Raw genomic sequence first — 526 nt, forward strand, 5'->3', positions numbered from 1 at the left:
AAATATAATGTAAATTGTGTATGCCGTCATGACATCTAATCACGGCGTCAGAAAATGAAATACTTCGTAAAATAGTTTTTTTTGCCATGCATAAGGATTGCCTCGTCTTCATCGTCTGTTATGATAAGGATTTATTTTATCTGAAAATAAATTTAACAAACTCAAATCTAAAATTTAACATTATCATCTTTTCATATCTTAAAATTTTAGAAATCGTTACTTACTTTGATATATATATATAAATATCATGTATAAATATATATATATATTTATATATATATATATATATATATATATATATATATATATATATATATATATTATATATATATATATATATATATATATATATATATATATATATATATATATATATGTATATATATATATGTATATATATATATATATATATATATATATATATATATATATATATATATATATATATATATATATATATATATATATATATATATTTATACATGCTGATTTAGCAGAGAAGTTTGACATCATACCCAAATATCCT

The sequence above is a fragment of the Hydra vulgaris genome, chromosome 14 (assembly GCF_038396675.1).
Source record: "Hydra vulgaris chromosome 14, alternate assembly HydraT2T_AEP".
Lineage (NCBI taxonomy): Eukaryota > Metazoa > Cnidaria > Hydrozoa > Anthoathecata > Hydridae > Hydra > Hydra vulgaris.